Source organism: Passer domesticus, chromosome Z (assembly GCF_036417665.1).
Source record: "Passer domesticus isolate bPasDom1 chromosome Z, bPasDom1.hap1, whole genome shotgun sequence".
Taxonomy (NCBI): Eukaryota; Metazoa; Chordata; class Aves; order Passeriformes; family Passeridae; genus Passer; species Passer domesticus.
The window spans coordinates 28,634,935-28,641,597 of NC_087512.1; the positions used below are offsets into that span (position 1 = coordinate 28,634,935).

A 6,663-nucleotide genomic window follows, 5' to 3' on the forward strand; every position below is an offset into this window, starting at 1 on the left:
GAAGGGAAACAATCTTAAAGAAAAAATCTTTAAGACAGTGGAAAGTTACAATGAAGAAATGTTGAGGTTAGAGAAAGAAATGGATCACAATCAGAAACCTTCTCTTTTAAATCATCATTAACACCATCCTTTCAACTTAGCAGGCACTTTTTGAACGTGAGGAAGAAAATGCTTCCAGATGCTTAACAAGCCTGTACTCTAGGACAAGCACTACTTGTACAGGTGGGATCTTGGACAGAAGGACTTCAGTGCTCTTTTGTCACACACTGCAAAAGAGAGAAGTGGCCTAGTTAATGGGTATTGAACATTTATCAAATGTCTGACATGCTTAGAGTAGCAGAGGGGTACTTTAATGAATACAAATATTTTCATGCTGGTTTAATTCCCTGAACTGCCCCACCATAGGACCAGAAGAGCAAAGGTGCTCATAACACTGGAAACGAGTGACTGGGAGCAATCACTTAGGAGAGGTAATATACAGGCAAATGGAAATAGGACCACTTCAATATGGACTAAAGACTAAAGTTGTCTTGAGACACCATTCTTAAACAGACTAGGACTAGATTTGTTTCACCTTACTCTAGAACTGAAAGTGCTCTGTCACAGCCAGTAATCCTAGCTGCATGCATGGCCACTTGTCTGGTACCTGATCCACCAACAGCAAGATCTGGCTGATCACCAGAAATTTCACTCTAGAAACAACGAATAAACAAAGACATAACAAGTGTTTTCCTTTTGATGAAACTGGATAGAGAGTCTCAATGTAAGGCTGCAATAAAATGCAGTAAAAGACCACAATTTAAAAAAAAAAAAACCAACACCAAAAATAAGAAAAAGGAAGAAAGCCTGCTGCAGCACCCTAACAAGGATGGTGTAGCTGTAATGCCAAACTGCATCCTGAGGTTTAGGACATATTATGAAGGCTGCTGCAGGCTGCTGGGACTGATGTCTATCCTGATCTGCTGCCTGATTTTAATGTTATATATATTTTTAAAAATTGCCTGTTCCTTTAAGTCATTTTGGTTGATGTATTCATTTAAAAGCCTGGAAAATGAAGGTCTGTGCTTACAAGCATGTGGGCTACTGCAGTGGCTGAGATGCCCACAAATATCCTGTCATGTCACCAGGTTTGTGCAGCATGATGGAAAGAACCCTGACCTGGTGCACTAGGATGTGCTGCACTTTCCCAAGAAGCAATCTCACAGAGACCACTGAAGCTTCTCCTCTCTTGTTTGGTGACATGGGGGCTGAGAAGGTAGCAGTTAACTAGAAGATAGTCTAGTACCTCAAAACAACTCCTAAGGGGAGGAAGAGGAACCAAAAGACTATTTCTGCACATACTGTACTCAGAAATTAATCCTTTAATTTGAAGGAACAAAGTTCCAACACTCCTGCCAGAGGCAGAGGCACAGGCACCTTCTGCTAGATCAGACTGTACAGAGCACCATCCAGCCTTGCCTTGAACACCCCAGGGATGGGGTGAATGAAGAAAGAAAAGTAAGAGCAAATTATTTTTAAGGCAACCATAAAAAGACCCATTGCCAAAAGATGACCCTTGTGCCACAAAATGCTGAAAAAAACTCAAATTACTTTTGATAATATGCACTAGTGTAAAACCATGGCAACTGAGTGGAGAGCTGGTCTTGCACATCCTAAGCACCTGATCCTGTAATTGGAGATGCTGCATAGTCTGTGATACCTCTGCACACACCCTGCATGCTGGAGATTTCTTCTCTTAAAAACTTAACCAGCCATTATTAAGCCCAAAGGTACACTACCTCTGTGAAGGTAGGTACATTTGCCATTCTCGAATTGTAGGAAGAGGGAGAATGGATGGGGAAGAGGGAGAAGGGAAGAAATACCCTGACAAATGATTTTATTATCCATATTTACAATCTGCTGTAAGCAGAAACATTTCTCCCACTTTGGTACATGTCTTTGTCTGCTATTACCTAGTAATTGTGCTAGGTTTCCTGCTATTACGAGGAACATGGCTTTTTTACGGAACTCAGTGCTTGTGAAATTAAATGTCAAATATATCCTCATTAAAATCCTTACAGTTATATTATTAATAAACCTTAAATTTCTATGGAATCTAAAGTGAATAAAATACAAAAAATTGGACTTCTATAAAAGAATTGGGATTCTGTCATACAGAATACACAATCACAGAAGATGCTTGTGTAAAATTGTCTGAATTTTTTTAAAGAAACAGATCCATTTTCTATATCCGATGACACTCACAGATAAAACAGTGAGAAAAACAAGGAAAGGAGAGATAAGTATTTACACATTAGTTACAAGAATTAAGTAATTATTGTAAAATAAAATAGGCAATCACCTATTTTACAGATTTTTCTAATTTGCACTGCTCAGGAATCTTGCATTTGTATATCTTTTGATATTTAGAACAAATCTATCATGACAATCTGTGCTGACATAAATTTTCTGACTTTTCAAAACTTATAAAAATGAAGAAAACCTAGGATCATCAACAAAACACCAAAAATAGAGAAAGACACAGCTGTGATCTGATTTCTGAGAATAGTTCCTATTTCATGCATTGGCTATGGTTGATTAGTATTTACAATCACAAGGTCTAGAAATACAGTCACAAGTCAGAAAAGGGCATAATCCAGCACACTCTATATCAGTCAAATATTTTTACATATTTTACAGAAAACTTACTAATTTTTTTAACTTAATTAAATTTTTTAACTGAAAGCAATGTCTTGCATTGTGACAAATGCAGGGAAATCTGGGCTATGATTCTTCTTTAGTACATCAAGAAACAAGAACAGACACTGAAAAGACAAATTATCTTAAAACCAAGTAAAAACCACAAACCATTCACTGCAACTGTAAAATTTGATCTTCAGTTTAAAAAGCACTAAAGAAGAAATAATAGTTGACCTGCTGTAACTGCTGCCATCCATTTCTTGATCTGTTCTAACAACACTGCACATCTTTTCTAACCTGGACTGTAGATTTACCATCCAAATGAAAAAGGAATTTGACACTCTCTTTGACTTCTGTATGAATTGTATCCCAGCACAGATCTCCCAGCACCGTGACTGAGATATGTCACTGCCCCATGGTCATCTTGCTGCTTTCATGATCACTCAGCTGAGCACCAGCACAATTATGCTGGGACTGAAAACTTGGCAATCTGTTTTGAAGAACTGTGTGGCCATAAAGTCACCTCACTGAAGGGTGAAATCAGCAACTGACAAGTCTGACATGGTGAGCGCAGCCATTTTCTGTGTGCTGGAATGTAACCCATATTTATGACCAAAGGGCAAGTTGACAATCAATTCCTCCACTCACTTAAAACTCCGCTGTATTTGATATTTGGTCCAAATAATATTTTTGAATTAAATAACTCAATTTTATGGTAAGACTTGTGAAGTTTTGTATTTGGAAATACAGAAGCACTTGCATTACACAATGTGTCAGTTTTTCCTAATATACAAAACAAATAATATTTCAGTCATGGTTTACAACTGTTTTACTTCTGTGAAAATCAGCTAATGTATTGCCTTTCAGAACAATGGATAGAAATTCTACTCCTGTACATTTTGCATATGAATAAGTAATTACCCAAATTAAATGAAACAAGCAGAAATAATTAGAAGGGTTTAAGATTCTTATTCCTCAGTTTTCAATTTCATTATATTTGAGTTCAAAAGCAGCGGTGTGCTGTTGATTTGATGCATGACATAACCCCAGAGAAAACGTCTCCTTACAAGAAAAGATAATTTAAAAAATTTTTCTCTCACTAATACGTTTTTCTTCTGAGATCTGCATGTTTATGTACCACCTGACTAGTTTCTTCAGCATTGCTCCTGTATAAGAGAAGTCAGACACCATCAAGAGAAACGATAGGTGTGTTTATGAATGCACTTAATAAGAAAAGAAGCAGTATAACTTGAGAAATCCTAAACCACACAAAATAGTTCAGTGACTTCAAAACCTGCCTGTATGTATTCAGATTAACTTGATTGATTCTTCAGCAAAGTCTGGACACCTTCAGTCATTCGAACATGCCAGTTATCTCATCAAATCACAACATTTTAAATCTTACTTACACAAATGTGTGATTAATATGCATGCATGTTGTGCACCTAATACAGTATTTACATATGTGAGACATTAGTTATAGTCTATTTATTTTTATGCAGGTTAGATGTGTGTCTGCCATGTCTAAAACTAGCAAACCCCCCCCCCCCCACCCCCAAAATACTGGCATGTTTCATTGACAGGAATTTTTTTACACTAACTGTAATAGTTCTATAGATGTGTTTTAGTTTTCTGTATAAAGACAAGGAGGAATTTCTGCTATTCACATAGTTTGTGTATTAAGTTTACTAATGTCAGGTTCAACGTAGGTAGTTTTTACTCATTTTCATTGTCTGTAATTTAAGCTGGCATTGTGAGAGCAAAACATGACCTGTCTATGCCACATTGTACCAGCTTTTCTGAAGGAGTACCCATAATTTAATATTTACTTGTACAGTTAGGGTAAGATTATGTCCTGCTAGTATCATGACATTGAGAGTACACAGATGTCACCACCAGAAAATTTCAAGTTTATGAAGAGATGCTGTAAGACAGTATTTACTCCTATTATGTTTTTTCTTGCTGGATACAGATCATCCTTTTACTCACAAAGATCAGCTTCAAGGTCCAGCACTTTCTTGCACAGTACCAAACCTTTCTGACAAAAGACAATGACACAGAATCAATAAAAATTGTCCTAATTCTTGCCTCTGCAGGCTACAGACATCTTGGAGCAATGAAACAATGCAGACAGAAGGGATCTCTGTATCCTTTGTTTTCAGCAGGACTTCTAGAGAGAAATGTTCTGCTAATTGTCTACCACAGCTTTCAGATATGCCTCTGTGTGTGTGTGTGTGTGTGTGTGTATGTGTGTGTGAGAGATACTTTTCCCTGCTTTTAGCTCCCATTTCAATTAAACATTTGGCCAGAAAAGAACAATCAAAATCAAGTTAAACTAGCCCACCTGCACAGTAATGTTGTTAGGTTCTATGCAAGAAATAATTACTTTTGTCACTCTCAAAGTTTTAGTACACTGAACATTTGGGCTCTATATAAAAATTGTTTCCATCTTCATGTTCTAGCATAGATCAGGAAAACACATAAAAAATGTTTTTCCGTGTCTTGCATTAAAAATCAAAAGGACCTGGAACCTACACAATTAAGTAACTTTGGAAAATTTCAAGTCAAGAAGAAATCTTGATTTTAAAGCAATATTATAAGGAGAAAACACTGTTGCATTAAGATTCATGACACTAAAATGAATTCTGCTTTTATTATATATAGAAAAGAGAGTTTTCTTTTGATTGATATTATTCTAATTTGAGGAATATTTTGCATTAAATCATCACTAAAGTGATACAAACCACCAAGAAGACCACTTTAAGGGAAAAATTGCAGGTGGGACAGATCTGAGAACAAACTTCTAATTTTGAAAAACCCCTGAAAATCTTACTTTAAAGAAGGGAAGTACAGTTTGAGTGAGTGCAGTAGCCTTTTTATAAAATAAGCAAAAAACCACGGTCCAGTTGAAAACTGAAAAGAAGTCATACAGATGTTTGAACACACACACACAGACACACACACGCACACCCACACACACAGACACACATATTACCTCTCTTCCTGTCCCACATCAGGTCGTATCAAATCTGAAATGCTATACAAATTATACCTATGGCCCTTTTTGTTTTATCCTCTTCTTCAGGCAGTTCCAAGAGGCTTGTAGCTGATTTTTATGTGAACATCAGTCTAATACCTGACCTGTTCAGTTCAAAAGCAGGAAAAAACCTACTGTTTTGTGCCAGACTGATATGGGGATATAGCTATTATATGATACTGCTAAGCATCAGTTTTTCCAAGTAAATGCAGCCTGACAAAGAAAACACTTGTACTGCAGAATTATTTGCTTTCCTGTTCTGAAAATACATCTGTTTGGCAAATTTTCACTTCATGAGAGGAAAAATGTGTAAAATAAATACATACTTATCCACCAGGTGCTTCATTTAGCACAAACATATTTTTCTCATCACAGATTACCATTGCCATGGTAATGGCAATAATGTCAACAATTGTTTATATCGAAAGATGTTTTCAGATTTCATTTGTAATTTTTTTATTCTTTAACTGCAGCCTCCTTTACATAACACTGGCCTTCACTTTAAATATTTAATTCTGTATTTATCTCTACTTGAACCTAAATGCATGCATGTACTGGGTCATACATTAAAATATTCTCTTCAAAATAATATCTTGAAGAGAGTCTAGGACTAGAACTGAAAAACTCTACCACTCTGCTATCAAGAGGTCTAAATCTTCAGCCTTCAGCCATATGACTTTTACTTTTGCAAAGATTCCTCAAGGCATCCCTGTACATTTTCATTGTCTGTGATTTGTCTGTTTAGTGTGCTACATGGCATGATACTGACATCAGCCAGACAGGAATTTTCTAACGCAGTTTTGACTACTAGAGAGCAGGCATTCTTTAGTGCAGTGCACTGGTCACTTGGGGGATCCTTCCTCCACCTGAGTGTCCTGAGCATCACGTAAACAGAGTGTTTATCACACACACCAATCACACATTCTTCAGCTATCCCCACTGGCTAG

General features: G+C 36.7%; 1 protein-coding gene across 7 annotated transcripts in view; it reads right to left on the minus strand.

Moving 5' to 3' along the window:
* Positions 1–6,663, minus strand: part of GLIS3 (GLIS family zinc finger 3) — a 202,290-nt gene that overhangs the window by 29,118 nt on the left and 166,509 nt on the right. The window lies entirely within an intron of this gene.